The sequence below is a fragment of the Peromyscus californicus genome, unplaced genomic scaffold, assembly GCF_007827085.1.
Source record: "Peromyscus californicus insignis strain IS unplaced genomic scaffold, ASM782708v3 Scaffold_7__1_contigs__length_154581171, whole genome shotgun sequence".
Lineage (NCBI taxonomy): Eukaryota > Metazoa > Chordata > Mammalia > Rodentia > Cricetidae > Peromyscus > Peromyscus californicus.
Genome location: NW_026294595.1, coordinates 56,329,836 through 56,347,357, shown reverse-complemented (window position 1 = coordinate 56,347,357; position 17,522 = coordinate 56,329,836). Strand labels below are relative to the sequence as shown.

General features: G+C 38.6%; 1 long non-coding RNA gene across 3 annotated transcripts in view; it reads right to left on the bottom strand.

Moving 5' to 3' along the window:
* Positions 1-1,297: 1,297 nt before the first annotated feature.
* LOC128102084 (uncharacterized) overlaps positions 1,298-17,522 on the bottom strand; it is a 67,996-nt gene continuing 51,771 nt past the window's right edge. For all 3 annotated transcript variants that reach the window (XR_008215316.1, XR_008215315.1, XR_008215314.1), the window contains 4 exons: positions 10,497-10,684; positions 7,797-7,891; positions 2,913-5,824; positions 1,298-1,374 (listed from right to left, as the gene is read on the bottom strand). This is a non-coding gene — a long non-coding RNA (uncharacterized LOC128102084). The remainder of the gene's footprint in view (positions 1,375-2,912; positions 5,825-7,796; positions 7,892-10,496; positions 10,685-17,522) is intronic.

Genomic DNA, 17,522 nt, shown 5'->3' with positions numbered 1-17,522 from the left:
TGGATTTTTAAAATAGTACTGGAAAATATTAAAGTTGTTAAATATTCCCTTTATGATAAGAGCTCTTTAAGTTTAATATGCTATTCAAACAAAATCATTTGGAAGCCCCTTGCTTTCTCTTGCTTTTACAATTTATTCCATTCATCATCTCACTTCAGTAAGGTTCTGGATGACTTGTTTCTATTCTAGGTAGCATTTGTGTAAGAATGGTTTAATCATATTAATGACTGCTGGCCCATCCCTGTGGCTGTGTAACTTCCATAAAGTCAAATACCTTTCAAAGCCTGCTAACCTTGTGAGGGCATGTGCTGTCCACATGGGAGTTTTTGACATGTTAAAGATGATTGCTTCTTTGTTACTGTTATTATCTTCTTCTAACAATACAGTCTTTTCTGATTTTTCAATTTACTACAGGTGCAAAATCCCTGAAAAACCCAGGGCAGTGAACAGATTGAATCACTTTCTAACAGTTTGAATCTTGAATGAATTCCAAAGTGCTTAGAGTCAAGCTGGTTTTCCATTTCTTCAATATTTCAAGTTAAATCATATTTTTTTTAAAGTTGGCCCACGGTACTAGTAAATTACGAGATTTGGAAGACCACATTCTTTATCAAATACGTATTTAGGCATTGGAATTACACTGATAATCTTAATTGATGTTGCCATAAATTGAGAGCTGGAACTGTGTCTTCAAATCTTTTGTTATACATGCTGGCACTCTCTGAAAGAGACACAATTCCAAAATTTCAAAAATTAAAACATGATTGAGATGTTTTTGCCTGTAGGTGTTATAAGGGGGCAAAAGTAGAAGGCTTTCAACACCGGATACACTAAGGGCATTTCAGAATAGTCTTCCGATGAGTACGCTGTAACTGCACTTGACACGACACAGTTTGAAGCTAAAATTTCCAACAGTTAAAACAAGGAGAAACTGTGCAGGGGACTTTAAAAGATGGTTGAAAATCTACAAATCATAATGCAAGCCAAGAATAGGGGATCATGCCCATAACACTAACACTTAGCAGGTTGAGGGAGGAGGATTGTCATGAGTTCAAGGTCACCCTATACTGTAAGTGCTTGTCTTCAAAAGTATAAAGAAAATGATAATGCACATAACAAGTCAAAATATAAAGCTTGTCCAGCTAGCATGCTAGATCTAGTGAAAATTGATTTTAATATACCTAAAATAATTTCCTTCTCTTTATTGACTTAAATGTGCAATTGCTCAGGAGAGAGTTATATCACTGATTCTGGATGTAGAGGAAGTAATTGGTTGTAACAATGCTCATAAGACTTATCTCTGTATGAAGAGAAGGTGCTCTTTATGGTTGTCTTGTGATAACAAAGCCCCTTCAGTTGAGCCCTCTCATGCACCTGAAACACCATCATAACCACTAAGGTCACTGAACATTCTAGAAATGACATTGTGGGGTGAAATGAGCCCTGACTTTGCTCTCACAATTGGGGTTAAGTCATAGATAAGCCGACACTCATTCACAATGAATATGACCTATTTGGGAGAGGAAGATATTCATCATAAAGATGATTTATCTTAACAGTTGCTTTGGAATTTGAACATTTAAAAATTCAAACTTGGCACCTGGCTTGTACAAAATGCACAGCTACCTAAGAAAGCCCCCCACCCTCCCACCCCCCCCACCCCCCCGCAGACTTTTTATGGGGAAAAAAAGAAAAAAAAAATTCTGTTTTCCCAGTTGCACTGTTTCAAAGGGAATCTGTGTACCAGAAGGTTGTTCAGGATTATGAAACTTAATGCATTTTATCACAAGCAAATATAAACACTTTCGAAGAAGGCGCAAAGCAGGAGACAGGGAGACCATGTGTTTCTAGTGCTCTCCATGTCACAACAGTACCGATCTCCAGAAAGGAGCTGCTAGCTGTGATGAATTGTTTCGCCAGCTAGCTTCCAAAAGTTACTTGGAAGAAAGTGCAGTGTACTCCATGTTCCATGTAATGGATAAAAATAGATTTCCCCAGACCAAACATATTACATTCATGAGCTATTTTACAGGCCATAATACTTTATAAGATTTCTGAGTTTTATTGCTCTTGGGTTAGCAGCAAAGGTAAAAATGAGATAAGAGAGAATAAAGGCTTAATTTTCTGGAAAATTTTTCTTAACAAGCTGTGGAAACTCCTTTTACTTAAACTGGTGTTTTGACTACATAAACAAAGCAGGATATTTTCCCTTTCCAGAGGCTGAGATTTCTCTCTTCCTTCTTCTGGCAGCAGCCTTTAACTGTTCACAGGCTCTCTCCCTCCCCATCTCTTTCTCTGTGACACAGCACAGAACCAACGGAGAAAGGCATGGTAGAGCTTAGAACTCTAAGCAGCCTTCTAGCTGTGACACGCCCCAGGCTTGCCCTTTACATCTGCGGCCACATTGTGTGCAGATGCTCAGATTGCTCTTTCAGATGGCCTCCTGAACTGCCAACAAGGGAAGACCAGCAAGATGGAAGAATTCTCCAGTTTCCGCTAAGATTATCTGGCCTTACCAAAAATTTCTTCCAAATCATTTTCTATTTTGATGACACATAATTTACTTCCTATTCTGTCTGTCTGTCTGCCTGTCTGTCTGTCTGTCTTTCCCCACGCCGCCCCCACCCCGTGTGTGTGTGTGTGTGCGCGCGCGCGTGTGTGTGTGTGTGTGTGTGTGTGTGTGTGTGTGTGTGTGGGGTGGGTGGGTGTGTGTGTCTGTGTGTGTGTGTGTGTTTGTGTGCGCGCGCGCACGAGCATGCTCAAACATAGGACAGGATCAGCAAGACCCTCTCTTGTGATTAAGCTCTGACCATCTGCCAAGAGTGGAGGACACAGAACGCACCAGCCCAAAAGTGGTTAGATCATCAGATGGGAGTTGATAGTAGGAGAGGAACTAGCAGCCAAGAACCTACCTGGGGTGATAGAAGCCACCAGCTTCTGTTCCATCAGCCTACTGGACTTTTCTTACAAACTACAAAATCAAAAACACAATTACTCAATGTTTAGAATGCTGTCTCTAGAGCCAGGACCATTATGACCCAACATGAAGCACTAGGTCACTTTCTCCTGAGGCCAACCTCGCTTGCATGAAAAAAAGCACCCTAGTATCTACTAGTTTCTTGTCTCTCGTCCGTACCCTTGTCAAGCAACCCTCAACACTTCTAAGTACTCTCTTAATCAAAGGCACAGGCTTTCTTCGACACAAATTTTACAGCAGTTTCTTCTACTAAAGGCAAGAAAAATGTTTTGTTGTTACTATTTTACAAATGAGCAAGCTGATTCTAGGAGTACTTATATAAGATTTATGTTATAGATATAACTTTTAAAAATCACAATTGTTAAACTTCTATTACTCATGACAGGGAGCTGAGGAACAAGTGCATGATGAACATTTCTCAATATACAGGTGGCATCTGATAATTTTACAACTCTCAGTTTTACCACTCACTTTTAAGAAAAAATAAACATATTGACTCTTTGAACAGATGTTTATGAAACAAATGTTTTCATGTTTATTATGGTTTTTAAAGTAAATGCATTTTTTTTTGTTTTTTGTTTTGTTTTGTTTTTCAAGACAGGGTTTCTCTGTGTAGCCCTGGCTTTCCTGGAACTCACTATGTAGATCAGGCTGCCCATGAACTCAGAGATCCGCCTGCCTCTCCTACCAAGTGCTGGGATTAAGGGTCTGTGCCACCACTGCCTGGCAATTTTTAAATTACCTTGTTTATGTGTATGGATATTTTGCCTGCACAGGTGTCAGCGCACATTTGCATGCCTATAACTTACTGAGGCCAGAAGAGGGTGTTGGATCTCCTGGAACTTGAAGTGTAGACAGTTGTGAGCCACCATGTGCATGTAGAGAGTTGAGCCTTGATACTCTGCAAGAATAGCCAGTTCTCCTAACTACTGGGCTATCTCTCCAATTCCGTGAATGCAAATCTTACTTAGAAAAATTGAAGTCTGCTCATAGGTGGCCATCATTAATTCATTAATTGCTTGTATGTTATATGCTTCCATTATTTTTCCATTGACTTATGTCTTATAAATAATAAATACCCAATTGTAATCTTACTCTTACAATAGTCTTGAAATGCACTGTAAGTTCAATCTCAATTTTCTTGAAATGGACATATATCTTAATGTATGATAACATATTTTAGGTAAATTTTTGTTTAGTCTTTAATTGACACTAATCAGTGCAAAATATAATCACATTATTAAAAATTTGAAATATAAGGGAAAATTAACATGTCAATTATAATCTTACCACATTGAAATAACTGTAGTATTTTCCTTCTAATTTCATTATATAATAACAATGTGCAAGCATACTGTAATTGGCTTGTTTAAAATAATACCAAAATCTAAAACCAATGAGGAAAGACTCCATACATAATTTTGGCAAGTCAGAGATATGGACTGACTCCTTTTCAAAGTTTCCTTCAAGGAAGAATTAAAATTACAGCTTCTTCTCTTGAAAAAAAAAATACCAAGAAGGAAAAATTTTAAATCTTCCAAAGTTTACAGGAACACCAATGAATTGTATATACTTTATTAAAAGTCTTAAAATTTAATGTCTTTCTAAATTTTAGTATGAAAACAAAATCTCTAAAGTTCTTTAGCTATACAGGAATATATATAAATTGTTCCAAAATATGAACCATATTGAATATGCTGACCTGGAAGTTTATACATACAATAGTTTTTAACCTATATCTGGTATTAAAATGAACTCAGTTTAGGGCAAGGGATATAGTTCAGTTGTAGGCTGTTGGCACAAAGCCCTGGGTTCAACCCTTAGCACTGCAAAGGAAAAAAGGTAAAAGGTGAAGGGAACATCATTTGATGCCAGAGAGCCATTTTAATAAGCAATCATATTTTAGACCTGCTGTCCTTATTAATGTCTGTGTGTTCAGGTCAGAAAATGATATTGGTCAAACTGACATGTCTAGGAGTCCTTTAAGACCCCATCATTAATGGCACATTCTTTTGTTTGGATTTTTGTTTGGTTTGATTTTTCATTTTTTATTTTTATTTTTTGAGAGAAAGTCTCACTTCATAGTTGTGACTGGCCTCAATCTTGTCATGTAGACCAGGCTGGCCTTGAACCTGCAACACTTCTCCTGCCTCTGCCTCCTGAGTACTGGAATTACATACCCAATGTAGACTCTTCCTAAACAGAAAAGCCACCATCAGTCATCTTGTAACATCCCTAGACTTTCATTTATTCCTTCCTGGTAAAATATAGTGTAGTCTCTTTGGATTACAGTGAAGTACTCAATCCAAATCCCCTAAATTAATTGTAAAAATATTGAAGAAAAGAACAATGTATTCCATTTTTCCTACAGTCCTTATGAGTTTCTAAATCAGAAGATGCCTTTTAATGTTTGTTAGTCAAATAAGTTTGACCTCAGTTTACTGTGAGCTGTCTCATTAACAGTATTATGAACTTCACATTGATCAATAGAAACTCTCATGTAGTCTTTTGGGAGGACCAGTATTTGAGAAGACAGGCCAAGTTCAATGTGTGAGGACTGTCAGAAGAACTAATAGCATTTATTAATACTTAAACCTGAAGCTGTTACCTAGGAAACCAGGGTTTTCTTTTCTGAGTTCTCAGTCTTGTTAGTAAAAGAATTCAGAAACAGACACAGAAGAAAGCTCTAGGGCAACTTAGCTGGAGTTTGGGAGATGTAAACCTTAGCAACTTCTGTGACTAAGGAGATGGAAAAGAGAAGAGAGAAGGCCAGGGTCCAGGAGAGCTGTCATGTTCAGCAATGGAGGTCAGCGGCCAGCTAACAGTTGCACGGTTTTAGGACAGTATCTGAAAAAAAAAAGAGGAAAAAAATAAATGGTGCCGGGCAGTGGTGGCGCATGCCTTTGGTCCCAGCACTTGGGAGGCAGAGCCAGGCGGATCTCTGTGAGTTCGAGGCCAGCCTGGGCTACCAAGTGAGTTCCAGGAGAGGCACAAAGCTACACAGAGAAACCCTGTCTCGAAAAACCAAAAAAAAAAAAATAAATAAATAAATGGAGGGAGGGAAGGAAAAGAATGGAGAAAGAAGGAGAGGGAAAGGGGATGAAGACAGAGAGGAGAAAAAGAGAATAGCCATGCTTTTCTAAGTTAAAATTCAGAGGAAGAAGGATAGACTCCCAGCCAGGAAACTGAAAGGCCCAGTCACATTAATTCTTAAAGGAAGAGACAATTGTTTGTAATATTCCAATCTTTAGTGCACATCAGCGTGTCATGTCCCCACCCAGGGCCAGAGGTATTGCATGCTTTTAATCTAAAGTCTAAGGAGGAGCAGCTATGGTGTTTTCCTTTCTTGTGCTACCAGAGAAAAAAGAGGCAGAGTTAAAAGACCACAGTGAAGGTCTACTCTCAATGGCCTCCAAGACTACAATCCCCATGCGTTTATCTAACATTCACCCCCAAAAGTTGAGATGCTCAAATCATTTAGGAAATGAGTTGAAGTTGAAGAATAGATAGAACACATTTCTACCATGAATATCCAGAAATTCAGTTCTAAAGCTGTTCAATGTCTAGACTGGACTTTTGATCACACCCTCACATGTAGCTTCAGGGCAGGGATGCACCTTCAGGAGGACTGAGATGAAGAAAAACTGCATCTCCTGCCTGGCATCCCTGACATTTAACCAGAATAAAGCCAAGGATATTTTTGGCTCTGGCCAAAGAAAGGGATGAAAATGCTGCCTTTGAGGTCCTTGCAATGTAAATTCTTATTTTCTGTTCTCCAAATGTTAGGTTCATGTCCCAATAATTAGCAGGAAGATTTCACTGTTTTGCAGCCTTTTCAAATACCCCCTCACAGGAACACTACAGTGATGAGTTTCTAAAAACTTGGTCCATTTTCATCTCTAGAAATAATTATTTAAATCCATTCTTTCACAATACTAAAATTACTGTTCTGTTAAATTACATACACATGCCTTAATGTCTTCACAAATATTTCTGACACATCTTAGCCTATGCTAATTTGTTACTCTTCTTGACCTGTTGGAACTTATAAACATTTTTGTTTGTTTTGATTCCTTTAGATCTGATTATTGAATTTTTCAAATGCTCAGAGGAAATGAAAATAAAGTAACAAACTCATCCCCAAACCTTAACAATAATTTAATAAAAGTTTCAGTGACACTTTGTTTACCAGAGACCTCATGTCAAGTTGTCTCGAAAAAGCCCTCTGATTAAGTCAACAGCATGAGAACCTCAAAACAAATGATCTTCAGGAAATGAAAACACAAACCACATGTCAGCCCTGAACTGTAGCTTTAAAGTCAGGGTGGGTCCTACAATGAGGCACATTGTTTACAAAATAAAGCAATGCAAAGAACATTACAGCAGAAGACTGTGAGTGGGATGGGCTTGTCAAGATGCCTCTATGCTCCCAGTGTCCTCACAGAGGCCACATGAGAGTACACATATGTTTGAGGGCAGTAAGGAGCCATTTAATTATGAAGGAAAAAAATCATTTGGTAAGCCAGAAAGAAATCATCTCATTGCTATTGAATTATTTGTTTACATCCTATTTTTTTCTTTCAGTGCAATAGATGGTTTATCTTGCTATTGAAGTACTAAAAAACATACTGAAAATAATAAACTCAGAGTTTAGGTAGAAAATCCCAACTTCTTGGGTATCACTTTCCCAACAAAGGCATGCCAGACTGCAAAAGACCCCAAGCAATGCATGTCACCAATGACCATATTTCCAGTATGCTACGAACAATCTTAAGCTAATAAGTGAAAGAACAAAGCAGGTTCTGCTTAGTTAACTCACCCACAGCACCATTTTACAGGAGCTGTCCTTCCCCTTATTCTTCCAGGATCACAATCTGCTCTGACCTGCTGTTGGCTGTCCGGTTTTCAAAACAGCTAAGAGAGGAGAAGGGGGTGAAACAAACCGAAGTAAAGTCAGGTGATTTCTGCCAGCTAGTTCCTCACTCAAGGTCCAGTGATGCCCAAGAACCAGAACCAGAATTGTCCTAAGGCCCTGGGTTGTCTTGTAGACTCTGAGAAGCATTGTGTGGACTTTCTTTGTCTGTGTAGATCCCATGACACCCAAACAAAAGTAACCATTATATTTTTTGCCATATTTCTGATAATTTCATCTCCTTCCTTAGAGAATCTGGTTTCACTCACCTTGTCTGGATCCATTTGCTTAAATAATCTTTTATGTATATGTTAATTTAAAGATTAGTCCTTTTAGTGGCTTTCCTTTCAAAGTAATACTTAGAGTTAACTAAGATCCTTGCTTTCCAGAAATCAAGCCAAGGTGCCAGCAAGAAATAAAAGTCATTTCATATTTCCATTACAATCAACAGTTTTATCCATGTCTCCACATGGAGATAAAATATTCAAACTAAATATTAGATAAAATATTAACAAATCTTGCCACTAGCATATTCTAAACCCAGCGAATAGGGAAAGACACACACCTACAATGCCATACTACATCCCACAGTCATTTTCTACAGAGATATTATGGAATTAAAAATCTTTTGTTTTCTAGATACTGCAAAATATCTTTAACTAAAGAACAATGTGAAGATTGGCGTTGAATTTTTTAGTATACTGTTCCTTTTACATTAAACTATGACTTTTAAAAGTTACGTAACATATTGTTTACAACAGCATGTTTTAGCTCCCTAGCTGTTTCTATATATATTTTCATTTTAGCTAAGACAGGTGCAGATAGCCTCTTACATTTGGTGACAGTGGGTAAGTTACACCTGTGTATAGTCTGCAAAACATTTGGCAAACCTTTCCAGCTTTACCATTCAAAAAGTACATCTAATCTCACTAATGGATCCTTAGGACATGGAGTAGAAATAAGAACTGGTAGAAGAGAGGAGAGTCTGATTTGGTGGTAGGTGCATAGACAGAATCAGGGGTGGGCCTTGTGTGTGCTCATCAGGAGGTGAGGGTATAAGAAGAATAGACCCCAACCCCCTTCCTGTTAGTTGATCCTTTTTATTTTCTTGACTTATTTTGGGTTTGTGTGTTTGGCTTGTTTTCAGACAGGGTAGAAAAAGTACACTGTAAAACCACAAAAATATATAAATTTTTATGCTATTAATAATAATTTATGATCACTCAAATTTGTGTGCTATACTGTAAGTAATTTCATGTGCTAGCCACACCTTTTTTGTTTGTTCGTTTTTTTTTGAGACAGGGTTTCTCTGAGTAGTTGTGGTACCTGTCCTGGATCTCGCTTTGTAGACCAGGCTGGCCTCAAGTTCACAGAGATCCTCCTGGCTCTGCCTCCCCAGTGCTGGGATTAAAGGCGTGTGCCACCACCGCCCAGATGCTAAACACACTTTTATGGCTGGTAACAAAGTAGTTTTTTTGTTTGTTTGTTTTTCCTTAAACATTTTAATAGTGTATTGCACCATAGTGATACAATGACTATGATATCACTACACAATAGGAATTTTTCAGATCTACTACAATCTTGTAGAACCATTTTATTCAAAGTTATATGTTGGTGAGGCCTGGTGATACTTACGAAGCATAAAATCATGTGTGATACATGACACACGAAGGTATACTTCATTTGGAAATTGCATATACTGATATCTACAGGAGTCACACAATAAACATATTTCTTAATGTTCCAGGTAGGACACTGGAACTACCTGTAAAATTGATTTGTTCTAATCAAGCGTAACTCTTGCTGTGGGACGTAGCAGTGTAGATCAGTATCCAGGGATAACCAGAAAGCAATCTGATGCTAACACACCCCTCCCATCCCATCCTTGTTCGTGATGCTTCTCTTTTTCCTTTATTTGTTCCCTCACAGTATTAAAGGTAAGATCCAGTATCATTGTGATTCCATCTGACAATTCATCCTAACTGAGATTACCATTCTTCCTTCATCTCTCACTGTCCTTCATTCTAAAACCCAGATAAAATGCATGCTGACTTACCTATTTTCCCACTAGTAAAGGTGTGACAGTGAGAAAAATTAAACTGAATAACTTTTCACTAAAGATTGGAAACCATATTTCTCCAACAAAACAGTATGAAACAATGTGATTTAGTAAAGACAAAAGCAAATGTAAGACTTCTTATATATTTGCAATATGCCACCATTTGATAAGGAAACTTGCAAACCCAAAATTTCCTTTTAACCATGCTCAGGACTGCAAACTTTCCAGGTACCAACATAGCTATACCTGTTTCTTTGATCCATTAATCCAGGAGACATTCCACCTTACCAGTAGACTGCTGTGATGTTTAATCTTGATTATCAAATTGACTGGACTGAGAGACACCTGGATTAGTAAGGCACACTTCTAAGTGAGACTGATGTGTGGAACAACAATTGAGAAAGAAACACCCACCCTGAATTTGTGCAGCACCATCCAACAGACTGTATAGTATGGATGAAATACAACTGAAAAATGGAAGTAAGCCAATGCAGAAACACTCCCTTCTTCCTAAGCAAGTATAGTAGAGCCATAACTATACCCCTTACCCATGAGCATCAGATTCCAGTGTCTTTGGCTTCTCAGTGCAGAATCATCCAGGGGTTTTTTCAGGCCTTCAGCTTTCCACTGGGGCCTCATCATTGGTCCCCTTTGTTCCGAGGCCTCCAGTTTGTGGTACTAAACAGCTGCCAGAGTTCTAGGTCTTCAGCATGCAGCAGAGCATACAGTCTCCAGTCTACCAGACAATATACTGTATAGTGAGTCCACATATACAATTATATATACATATCACACACACATACACAAACACACATATGGGATGTATGCATGAATGTGCATGCATTTTCTTGATTCTATTCCCCTAAAGAACCCTGTCACAGCTGTGTTTGTAAATAGAGCTGATAATGTCTTCATCATCAGATGTAGTTACAGTCCCAGGATCCCAATCACTTCATCTCAATAGACCCTCTTCATCTGATCCAAACAGATGGGCCTTAAGGGCAGTCACCATCTGAAGTGGGCAGTTTCAATGCAAGATTCACTGGGATCACATTGTTACTAATCTATAAAAAATAATTTCCAACATTTTTCTCTTTAATGCCTAATAATGTTAACAACTCCTGTTCTATATTTTCCCAAATGTATAATTCATGTGCAATAAATAAAAGACAACATCTGTGAACACATTTTAACTTAGTTGGTAGCTTATCACTGTTGGCTGAGTCTTGAGCACCCATATTGTCAGGAGACCATAAACTATTCCTTTGGCATATTGCAATTGTGTTGGTCCAAATCATGAAGATTCACATTCCCACAGTGGCAGCAGTTTTTTTTTTTTCTGGATTCTAGCCTAAATCAAGGTCAAAAGAAAGATTTTGAAGTATCATCTTTGCTCATCCTCTTTCCTCCCACAACAACAAAGGCTAACATGCCATTATTTCCCACGGTCATTTCTTTGACTGTCATAACTTGTAGTCTGTAGTTATACTGGCAGAAGACAATCCCAAAGCATAATTGTTTACTGTCTGAGCTAGGAAACTGAAATTACACTAGAAATCTAGCCCCTAAGATATGGAGTCAGTTATACAGAAAACTGTGGAGGCAACAACTTGGCCAGGCTCATATCCCATTGTGACTGATAAACTCAGCTCAAAACCCTTGCTGGTTGACACATACAAGTGGTACCACCTGATAAGCAGTTTCTCTTCTCTGTAACTGCATCTGTAGACTCACCAGCTCCATAAAGATTATTGTGTGGGTGGAGTTTTCAGCTTCCTGCGTCTTCCAAAGTGAACATGAAGTATCTACAGAGATTATACTGCAGTAGCTCACTGGAACAGCACAGCCCATTCCCTGCAGTGTAGCTAGTTTTCCTGCCTGGCCCACAGTCAGGATGAATCTCTCTCACCCACCAATCCCACAGCTGCTCAAACCCGACCAAGTAAACACAGAGACTTATATTGCTTACAAACTGTATGGCCGTGGCAGGCTTCTTGCTAACTGTTCTTACAGCTTAAATGAATCCATTTCTATTAATCTATACCTTGCCACATGGCTCGTGGCTTACCAGTATCTTTACATGCTGTTTCTCATCATGGCGGCTGGCAGTGTCTCCCTGACTTAGCCTTCCACTTCCCAGCTCTGTTCTCCTCCTTGCCCGCCTATACTTCCTGCCTGGCCACGGGACAATCAGTGATTTATTTATTGACCAATCAGCAACACATTTGACATACAGACCATCCCACAGCACTTCCCCTTTTCTTTTCTTAAAAAGGAAGGTTTTAACCTTTACACATCTCCAAAGTCAGCTTGGTATATTTGGGAATTTGGGCGTAGCTTCTCTTACTACTTCCTGCTGGAGGGGGGCGCTGTATCTTATGGGGACACAAAGAATACTTTAGGATTATGGAGTAGTCCATGAGGGTGTATCGTCTGAGCCAGTTGCCTTGAAATGGTTCTGGATGTTGGATCATCTGGGCCATGGTGTCATCGGAGACCTTTCAGGTGGTCTTGGCTGGTCAAACCTGATGTATCTTAATCTTGAACAAATCCATAGCCTCTGGCTTTCTGTGGAAACAAAAGCAGAGCCTCCTTTCCAAAGCAACATATCCTTATATCCAAATTTTGAAGTCAAGGTACCTTTAAAATATACATTTTGGCATAACTCAACAGCTTTTGTAATCAAATGTTTTTCTTCAGTTACGAATATCAAAGAGAACATAATCCAGATTCTCTTTGTGGTAGCCATCTTTACACGGCTTTTTTTTATATTAGCTTGAGCCTATTGCTTTGAACTGCAGCCTTCTAAGCCTGAAACTGTGCTGGTGCTGTTGACTCCGCCCACTTCAGCTTCCCAACATGGCGGTGATACGTTTTCCGACAGCTCTAGGAGCCATCAACTCTCAGAAATAGTGGGTCTATGCTTCTATCAAAGCAGTGTGTAGCCCAGAAACCTCTTTTTTTTTTTTGTACTAGCAAAGGCTAAATTCACCACACAGCTTAATGTGCCACGTGTAGAGGCCTCATTCCCGCCATATTGCAGGTCGAGCATGCACGCACGCTAGGAACCCGCCAGTAGCTCAAACTGGCAGCTGCTGCTCATTTGAGAGAGACAATTAGGAAGCTGTTTTTTAGCTCCATTTTAGAATCTTTTTTCTCAGGTTTAGGTGGAAACTCTTGCCACCACGTTGGACGCCATTTGTAGCTAGAGTTTTCCTGGCTGGCCCACAGTCAGGACGAATCTCTCTCACCTGCCAGTCCCACAGCTGCTCAAACCCGACCAAGTAAACACAGAGACTTATATTGCTTACAAACTGTATGGCCATGGCAGGCTTCTTGCTAACTGTTCTTACAGCTTAAATGAATCCATTTCTATTAATCTATACCTTGCCACATGGCTCGTGGCTTACCAGTATCTTTACATGCTGTTTCTCATCATGGCGGCTGGCAGTGTCTCCCTCACTCAGCCTTCCACTTCCCAGCTCTATTCTCCTCCTTGTCCCGCCTATACTTCCTGCCTGGCCACGGGACAATCAGTGATTTATTTATTGACCAATCAGCAACACATTTGACATACAGACCATCCCACAGCACTGCAGCACTTCAAATGTTGTTGTAAATCCTTTATAATTTCACATCCCACACATAACCTCCACCAAAGAGCTCAAGAACACTGTCTAAGAACCTAAGAGCATCACAAGACTCAGAGGGACTTTGGGAAATCACTACAGTTTCTTGCATTAAAGTCATATTACAGGTAACCCATGTCAGAAATTCTCCTACATTCTATCACAGAAATATTTTCCAGTCTTCTTGAATATCATATTACAAACCTATAGTATGATCCTTTTGTGCAAAAAGCATCTTTACTTTTCCTTCATATTACCTACTTATTTTGCATCCTAATCAGTTTTTTTCTGTTTTAATCCTTTGTTAATTTACTAGTTCTCCTGTGAATGTGCCTTGCTTTATTGCTGGTGCCAAAACCATTTTTTTTCAGTTTCCAGTGTTCTTAGTCATGAACATCTTTTTTTCCTATAACTATTAATCCTTGGTGAAATGAAAATGCTGTATGTTTAATGCCCAATTTATGTTTCAAGTACTCAACAAGATTCCTGTAGTCCTGCCTTAAATGTCTGGATGTGAACCCACTAATGCTGACTGACTTCTGTGTTTAGGAGTCACAGTGAGCAGTGTGTCTTTCCCGCTGTTGTTCAGAGTGTCTCTGCCACAGTCACATGAGGAATCCCATACTAACTAAGGGGGTCTCAGGCAAATATTGTTTGATAAGCTTTGACTTTCTGGCATGGTTTATACACCAATCCTTTTGGGTTACACTTGTTAGTCTCAAGTGTAACCATAAGGTGAGCCCTTGAAAACTGGAAAGTAATTTTAAGTCAGTATTCTCCTGCCACACAGAGTATTCACTAAGAACCATGCAATCACAAACATGTACCAAGACTGAAGTGTCCACAATTACCCTCTCCGATAGAGAGAACATTTTTATTCTCTTAAGTCTTACCACCATGACCTATTGAAAAAAAACTAAAGCAATGCTAGATTATAAAACTCAGTAATTTTTTTAGCACGTTCAATCCATTGTTTGCCTTTGAAACTCATTATTTTTCTAGAGAATTTCAATGTGACCACTCACTGGAATTAGGACCATGACAGGGACTCCCTCCACTCTCATAGTGTACTTATTGCTGCTGTTCATTGCTCTCACTCTCCTCCTCTGTCACACTGTGTACACAGCCATTGCCAGCCACCCCAGTAGGTACTGTGTATGCACTCCTTTATTTCAGTCTCAAAAGATTCTGAAAGGATGCCATTCTCCCCCCATGCTAAGGCCGAGATGACTTAGACATTAAGTAAAATACACTCTGGAACGTGTGGCACTGACTCCCATGGTTGTGCCACAGTGCATCCCTGTCTCTATTTTTATAAAGTACAGTGACACATTGTATTTAATCAAATGACACAAAAAGGTAAGTCTCTATTGAAGCTGGCCTATGAGTTTTCAGTTTTATAACGGCGGCAAAGTAGTGTACACTCAATAGATATCATACTTCCACTTTTGAGTTTTGACCTTTCCCTGGCTAGCAGAGTATGCTATGTTCTCACAGTGCTGGCCACAGCTCTCAGCTTCAGCTTCTTGTCGGCTGCACCATCACCAGGTGATGCTGCTACTCTGCAGTTGACTGTGCTATGCAGTGCTGAGGTTGAAATGCACTTTCACTTAAATGAGATTCTTTTCAACTCACAATAGGCTTATCAGAATATATCCCCATTGTAAGGAGAGGAGCGTTTGTATTACATAAAAATGTGCTTATTAAATACGCTATACAGTTATTTATTACTGTTTATACATGCAAACAATTACATAGTCTTGTTTATGCATATAAACATATAGCAATTATATATATATAATAAGCATAAACAATAATGTATAATTTGGCTATAAATCATATATATAACATAAACTTATTTTATTAGAGAAATTATATAACTGTATTAGCCAGACTTTTAGTTGCTTTTTAAAACATATTTGACATAAAAATTATTAAAAGAAGAAACATTTACTTAGCTCACTGTTGCACAGTTTTCAGCCCATACCTAGTAGTCCCCATAACTCAAGTCAAATGTCATGATAGTTGGTGCATGAAATGAAGGAAGTTTTTTTTTTCCTCGTGGCTAACAGTGATCAAAGATGGAAAAGGGACCCTGGGATTGAGACATAAGCTTTAAAAGCTTGCCTGCTACTTCCTCTAAGTAGGCTCCACCCTGTGAACTTTTCACCACCTCCCAAAATATCTTCACTTGCTGGAGACCAAGAATTTAATCCCAGCCTGTGGCAAACATTTCATATACAAACTATATCAATAACATAATTGAGCACATTATATATGCAATGCATACATAATATAGCACTTGCATTCTGAATAACGCACATATTTGTAATGATGAGATTCAAACTGATTTTTATGCGTATAATTGTAACTGATAATTACAAGTCAATGTGCTTTAATCACATATTCTATATTCAAAACATCCTTGGCACCAAAGCCATAGAGTAACTGCAATAACAAGTCTAATGATAACAGCCATTCTAAGGCTTCTCCACAGTCAGCCTAATTTTGACCTTGACTGTTATGTGATCGGATAAGAATTATGACTGTTCATTTCAGTCAACAGCAAGTGTGAAAATACTTTGTTAAACCAGCTTGTTTGTTTATGTAGAATACTCTAAGAAGATATTATTTACAAGTTAGTCCTTTTTTGTAAATGATGTAACAATGCTTTAATAGCATGAAAGCACAATAGTAAAACAAATACATTGTTACTTTTTGATTCTAACAGAGAGTTAATGGTATGCTAGCTAGCACCCAGGGAAGTAGCTTGTGTCCCTGATGATTGGCTGCTGCCTGTGCTACATTAGGTATTAAATATTTCATACTAACCCAAGTTACATAAATGTATATGACTTGAATTATCCTGTGATTGTATTAAAGTAGAAACCACAAGTCCTTAATAAGTAACCTTCACACTCCTAATTTTATGTATTACAAATATTTGGCCTATAAATAGAAGCATATAGCTTATTCATGGACCATTTAATTCATTTTCAAAGTAAATGAGCTTAACTTAATATTTTGCCCGGATAAGCTTACTTCTGCTGGATAAAAATAGTGTTAGTGTTGAGAATGTAGCTCAGGGCTAGAGCACTTGCCTGGCATTCACAAGATGCTGGGTTCAATCCCCAGCATCCTAAAAATGTAAAACATATAAAGGTAAAAATACGGAAATAAACTATGTTCTTAAAATATACAGAGTCTGAAAGCTGGGAGATGACTTGGTTGATGACTGCTTGTTATATAAGCACGAGGCCCTGAGTTCAGATCCCTAGTTGTACACATTTGTAAACACAGCAGTGGAGGATGGAGGGGGAAGGTGGATTCCTGGAATAAACTGGCCAGTTATCCTAGCCAAATAAATGTGTTCCTGTACGAAACCCTATGTTAAAAAAAAAAAATAAGATGGATATATGCCCAAATCTTGGGGTAGACCAATTCCCAACTTTCTGAGCCATATTGATTTTCATAGTGGCTGTGCATGTTTGCACTCACATCAGCAATGGATGAGTGTTTCCCTTATTCCAGTCTTGGTCATATATTCAAAGGACACTACTACAAGGACACTTACTCAACCATGTTCATTGCTGTCCTGTTCATAATAGCCAGAAAACTGGAAACAACCTAAGATATCCCTCAACAGAAGAATGGATTTTTTAAAAATGTGATACATATACACAATGGAGTGTTACTCAGCTCTTTAAAAAATGACATCGTGAAATTTTCAGGCAAATGGATATAACTAGAAAAAAAAATCATTCTGAGTGAGGAAACCCAGACCCAGAGAGATAAACATAGTATGCATCTTAGCCAATGTTCTATTGCTGTGAAGAGACACCATGTGGCAAGACTCATAAAGGAAAGCATTTACAGTTTCAGAGGTTTAGTGTATTGTCAGCATGGCAGGAAGCATGGCATCACACAGGCAGACACGGTGCTGGA